This window comes from Mus pahari, chromosome 9, assembly GCF_900095145.1.
Source record: "Mus pahari chromosome 9, PAHARI_EIJ_v1.1, whole genome shotgun sequence".
Lineage (NCBI taxonomy): Eukaryota > Metazoa > Chordata > Mammalia > Rodentia > Muridae > Mus > Mus pahari.
In genome coordinates, this window is record NC_034598.1 from 22,894,380 (window position 1) to 22,900,030 (window position 5,651).

Consider the following 5,651-nt stretch of genomic DNA (forward strand, 5'->3'; position numbering starts at 1 on the left):
TGTATTTATCATTATGCACAAGGAAACTGACATAAGGGGAGAAATTTTTATCTCAGAAAGCCCAAATCCATAAATTACCTTCTAAACATAACTCTCATGAGAACATAAAATCCTGGAAGAGTTACAATTAAGGAATTAATCAGATTAAGCGCCATATTAACGCATCTGATGTTGAAACTCCGGATTTCTTAGCACAGGTGCTTTTTCTGTATGCTTTGATGGGTTCCAGCAGTAACATAATATGGACAGTAGGGGGAGCAAGAGGCAAAGCCATCCAGTGACTGTCCACAAACCTCACTCAGTTCCTCCTAGAACCCAGTCACGCCCAGACTTAACCACACAAGGATGATGTAGATATCATACTGTGGGAAATAGTAGATTTCTATATTCTCCATAGTATGAAGATGTCACTCTGTCTATGGGAGCCCATTCTTGCCAAATATTATATTAAGGCAAGTGTGCTTAGGAAAAGGTCGTATATAGGTTCATTTTAAACACATTTTGAAAACACGATTTTTTTCAGAATCTCTATAGTTCCTTTTACGAGTCTACGACCAGTGAACGCAAAGAGGGGGAGGGGCGTGAGACTCCTTTGCATTCCTGCAGACTTGTAATGTGCCCCTGTTACAGATCACCCACCTCAGATGTGGCAACGCTCTTATCTCTTCTTGCTTCCACTTGCCTATTGGTGCATATTTTCTGAAATCTCCATGTATCACACTTGCTCATCGCTTTTCTTTAAAATATATTTTCACCAACAAACCCTCAGCCAAATTAACTAAAAGGCAGAGAGAGATCATCTTAGTTAGAGTCTTACCACTGTGAACAGACACCATGACCAAGGCAACTTTTATAAAGGGCATTTAATAGGGGCTGGCTTACAGGTTCAGAGCTTCAGTCCATTATCATGAAGGTGGGAGCATGGCAGACTCCAGGCAGGCATGGTGCAGGCAGAGCTGAGAGTTCTACATCTTCATCTGAAGACTTCTGGGCAGCTGGGATGGGGGTCTCAAAGTCCATGCCTGCAGTGACACACCTACTCCAACAAGGCCACACCTCTTAATAGTACCACTCCCTGAGCCAAGCATATACAAACCACCACAGAGATGATGCAAATTAACAAAATTAGAGATGAAAGGGGGGATTATACCACAGACCAGGGAAATTCTGAGAATCATAAGGACATACTTTAAAAATCTGTAGGCAACCAGATTGGAAAAATCTAAAGAAATGGATAATTTTCTCGATACAGTCCACCTAATAAAGTGAAATCAAGATCAAATAAGCAATTTAAACACACCTGTAATCACTAATGAAACGGAAGCAGTAAATAAAAGTGTCCCAAGCTAAAAGGGAAAAAGAAAAAGTGCAAGGCTAGATGGTTTGAGTACAGCGTTCTACTGGACTTAAAAAAGAGGTCATTCCACTACTCCTTAAATTAGTCCACGAAATAGGAACTGGAGGGGCGCAGCCCAATTCATTTAAGCCACATAAAAATCTAATGAAGAGAATTGTGGGAAATTTTCCCCAAATGTAAGTATTCTTAATAAAATACTTCCAAACTACATCTAAAAACATGTCGAAAAGATCACCCACCACAATCAGTTAGGCCTTGTCCCAGGGATACAGGGATGGTTCCACACACATAAGTTGGTAAATGTAATCCACCACGTAAATAAAGTGAAAGGCAAAGAACACGCGATCATTAGATGCAGAAAAGGCCTCGGACGGACAAACCCTAACACCCCTTCCATGATAAAAAGTTCTGGGGAGATTAGGGATACAAAGGGACATTCTCAACATAATAAAGGCAGTTTCTTGCAAGTCCATAGTCGATATCAACTTAGAGAGAATTTTAAAGCAATTCCACTAAAATTAGGAACAAGCAAAGTTGTTCTCTCTCTCTCTCTCTCTCTCTCTCTCTCTCTCTCTCTCTCTCTCTCTCTCTATTCAATATAGTACCTGAAGTCTTAGTTATGGAAATAACACAACGAAAGAGGCAATCAAGGGAATATGAATAGGAAAGGAAAAAAAATCACAGAATCTTTCTTTGCAGATGAACTCCTAATATACAGAAGTGGCAGAAGTGGCCCTAAACATTCCACCAGAAAACTCCTTCAGCTGATAAACACTTTTAGCAAAGTAGTTGAATGTTTGATTAACTCACAAAAATCAGTTGCCTTCCTAGATACAAACTACAAAAAGACTGAGAAAGAAATCATGATAATAACATCTTTTACATCAGCCTCTCTCTCTCTCTTTCTCTCTTTCTCTTCTTTCTCTTCTTTCTCTTCTTTCTCTTCTTTCTGTGTGTGTGTGTGTGTGTGTGTGTGTGTGTGTGTGAGAGAGAGAGAGAGAGAGAGAGAGAGAGANAGACTTAAGAGGGCACATCCTGTAGATAGGCAGGACTTCCAGTGGAGGGAAGGGGACTCCAATACAATCCCCAAACCTTGAACCCAAAATTTAAACTACCTACAAGATGTGCAGGGATAAAGATGGAGCAGAGAGAGAGAGAGAGAGAGAGAGATCTTGGGATAACTCTAACCAAGCAAGTGAAAGACTTGGATGATAAAAACTTTGAGAGATTGAAGAAAGAGATTGAAGACAATATCTGTAGTGGTTTGGGTGTATTTGAATGCTTAGTCACCAGGGAGTAGAATTCTGATAGAATAAGAATTGAGGGGTGTGGCCTTGTTGGAGGAAGCGTGCCACTTGGGGTGGGTTTTGAGGTTTTGGAAAGCACACACCCAGCCCACTGTTTTTCTTCATCTCAGCCTACAGATAGCTACTTCTCCAACTCCATGCCTGCTCAGCTGCTGCCATGCTCCTTGCTGCCATGATCCCTGCTGTACTAATAATGAACTAAGTCCCTGAAACTTTAAGCAAGCCTCCAACTAAATGCTTCCCTTTGTTAGAGTTGCCATAATCATGATAATAAAACTTAAGATGATATCAGAATACAGCAGGAAGATCCCCCATGCTCTTGGATTGGTAGGATTAACAGAGTAAAAAGTGCCGTCTTACAAAAACCAATACACGAATTCAATGAAATCTCCATCAAATTTCCAGTTAGAATCAATCCACTTCAAGATGCAACTATGTGACTTAATTATATAAGTTATCCAAAGGACACTTAATCCTACTACAAAGGAAAAAAAAAAAACACTTGCTAAAATTATATCCACTGTTGTTCTACTCATAATATTCAGAAATTTGAGCCAACTTAGATGTCCATCATCTGATAATAAAGAAAATGTGGTACAATAGAATGTCACTCAACCATCAAAAAATGAAATTTACAGATAAATGGATCTCACCTCTACCATGGCCATGGATGGAGTCTACCCTTAAGAATGGTCTGTATCCCCATTGAGACTTGGTTGGAGCGAACTAATATTTTATTTGTGAGTGGTTATCAATTAATTGTAAATAGCTTCGGGGCTAAGGATATAAGCTTGTACCCATTTCTCCTCTCCTACTAGGACCCCATGTGGCCCGGGCCATTGTAGGCCCTGTGCATGCTGTGTCCGTCTCTATGAGTTCATATGTGTATTGGTCTTCATATCTTAAAGTGCCTTGTCTCCTGGGTCCCCTCCATCCCCTCTGGCTCTGACACTCTTCACCTCCCTTCTTCAGAATTCCTTAATCCTTAAGGGAAGGGGTTTGAAGGAGGCATCCCATTTAGGACTGTTTAAGGTCTTTTTTGTCAGATATTAATATAGCTAGTCCACCTTGCTTCATGGGAAAATCTTTTTCCAGACTTTTACCCAGAAGTGATATCTATCCTTTATGTTAAGATAATATTTTGGGTGCAGCAGAAAAGATGGCTCCTCATTTAAGTTGCAATCTGTTAGGTCTTTTCGCTGGGCAATTGAGACCATGGATGTCGTGTCATCAGCCAATGAACAGTGGTTGTTGACTCCTGGTTATTTTGCTGGAGTAGTTTAGGCTTCTTCTCTCCCTTTTTTTGATTTGTTGGTTTGGGGTGTTTTGTTCCTTGTGTTTTCTTGGGTGTGGTTAACCTGTTCAGGTTGGATTTTTCATTTTAGAACCTTCTATAGAAGTAGATTTGTAGTTGCATACTGCTTACATTTGGTTTTACTGTGGAATGCCTCCATCCGTTGTGATTGAAATATTTGCTCAGTATAGTCGTCTGAGCTGGCATCTGTGGTCTTTTAGAGTTTGGGGAACACAAAGCAGGCCCTTTTTGCTTTTACAGTCTCCATTGGAAAGTCAAGTATTATTCTAATAGGTCTGCCTTTATAAGTTACGTGCTTTTTTTCCTTACAGATTTTAGCATTCTTTGTTCCTTGCATTTAGTGTTTTGATTATTGTCATATGGAATTTCTCTTCTGGGCCAGTCTCTTCGGTGTTTTGTGTGCTTCTTGTACCCCCTAATAGATACCTCCTTCTTTAGCTTTGTCAACATCTATGATTTTCTATATGTTTTGTTCCTGATTTTGTTGTTGTTGTTGTTGTTGTTGTTGTTGTTGTTGTTGATTAAACATATTGACTGGGGAACCCACTTCTATTTTTCTTCAATGCCTGAAATTATCTCCTACATCTATTGTATTCTGTTGCTAAGGCTTGCTTTTGAGGTTTCTGTTTGAGTTCCTAAATTTTTCATCTCCAGTTCTACCTCTGTTTCGATTTTTAATTCCAATTTAATTGCAATTCAATTCCATTTTAACTCTCATGTCTTGAACTGTCTTCTTTGTCTCCTATTGCTGCTTCTGTGTTTTCATAGAGTTCAACGAATGGATTTACTCAGATCCTCTTTAAGGTCCTTGAACCTAATCAAGGCTGACACTAAGGAATCAGAATGGGATCTTTGTGTGCCCAGAGGATCTGTGCCAATGGGGAAAGAGAAGGAGGAGACGCTACAGCTGCTACAAAGCTGGGGATAACACCCAGGGAATGGGACTGGAGGCCAGCAAGGAGTATGAAGGTAGCCTTGACTTCTCGGCCACAGTGACTTGGAGGGCCTCCCGGAGGGGTAGACTGAGACAGCAGGCACACTCCACATTCTTGATCAGTGACTTTTATCCATTTGCCGTGCTACCCATACATTTCCCTTCTCCTGTGCTGAAGCTATCAAATCTAAAAATACATTTCCTTCATGTTTATTAGAAAGAGACTGTCCTTTTGTAAACATCAAAAGTATATTTCTCTCCGTTCATTGATTTACTTTGTAAATGTTTATCTAAAGCCATGTGTTAGTGTAGCATACATATATAGTATGCTAGGATGTGTACCAGTCACTGTGATTGGTGTGTATAAATACAAAATAAATACATCAGATAAAAAATGAAAAGAAATTTGGTTTTCTCTAAATCCTATAGTAAATAAGAATAAATTATAATTAAAGCACTACCTTACAGCACTCCCAAATTACACATTTGACATTGCCATTAAAACTCTTATAAGAGGGAAGACGGTGTGGAACCTTAGGACATGAGTGCAGTGCCAGTGAGCGTTATGGAGAATATTGAATAAGAAAAGGAATGAGCGTAGTGATGAAAGGTGACCGCCATTCCTAGGCTGAAGGAGGGTGGTGATAAAAAGGTAGCATGCAGGACCCGTTGAGCCGAATGCACACTGTGTGTGGCAAGGATGATGCTTACACAACATTCCGATCAGACACAGCGATC